Here is an 871-nt window from a genome sequence, read left to right on the forward strand (position 1 = left end):
CTCTTTCATTTCTTCGTGTTTTCAGTTTCATACACGCATAAATTCATCGCGAAGGTTATTTTCGATTCTTGATTTTCGCATTTCGCCCACCGGGTGTGGTGAAAATTATATAACCGCGAGATTTCCTCATCGTACTATGCCAGTGAACAAAATACTTCTTTATTATTTGCTCGCATAATGAACACGATTCTCATTTTCGCATATATGTATATTATCGGATGGAATATCAAATGGAGTGTCTCAATATCACTCTCATGCGTTAAATAATAATTATAAACATCGACGGGAAAAAATAATCCTAGTTAATTATAGCTGGTGGCGCGTATTTGTTTTTGCGTTAATTTTAATAAATTTTTCTAAATATGAATGCCAACTCCAAGAGTTCGAAGGAAGCGATAGAAAATATAAATACATAGATGAATAAACGTCAAAAAGCGAAATGTGATTTTAAGATATATGTGTCTTTGCCGCGAGATATTTACCGTAAAACGCTAATTATTTTCATTATGTTCTCATTTACGAGACGACGATATTTTCTGTTTCAGCGATGTGACGCAACCAGTCAGGAATATTTTTATGCAAAATGACTCGCGCCCTTGTCCTTCTCTGCATGGCCATCATTCTACCTCTCTTACGATGCCACAAGGTAAGATGCCCAAGGATATGCTGTTATCCTACATGCAATTACTTCTTTTAAGACAAAGAGAGCATGTGTGTGCGTGCGTGCGCACAGAGGTAATTTTACCGAATTTAAAACGACCACACAAAATACGATGACGACTTTTAATTATTAATCGTCGCTAAAACAAGGAAAGTTCACGGTACGCAAAGCAGTACGTCTTCTTACGACTTACACGCATATCTTTATTTT

At 36.3% G+C, this 871-nt stretch overlaps 1 long non-coding RNA gene across 1 annotated transcript in view; it reads left to right on the top strand.

The window, feature by feature from the left end:
• LOC115237408 overlaps nt 1–584 on the top strand; it is a 26,700-nt gene extending 26,116 nt beyond the window's left edge. The window contains exon 3 of the long non-coding RNA XR_003884338.1: nt 546–584. This is a non-coding gene — a long non-coding RNA (uncharacterized LOC115237408). The remainder of the gene's footprint in view (nt 1–545) is intronic.
• Nucleotides 585–871: the final 287 nt, after the last annotated feature.

This window comes from Formica exsecta, unplaced genomic scaffold (assembly GCF_003651465.1).
Source record: "Formica exsecta isolate Colony F162 unplaced genomic scaffold, ASM365146v1 scaffold295, whole genome shotgun sequence".
NCBI lineage: Eukaryota > Metazoa > Arthropoda > Insecta > Hymenoptera > Formicidae > Formica > Formica exsecta.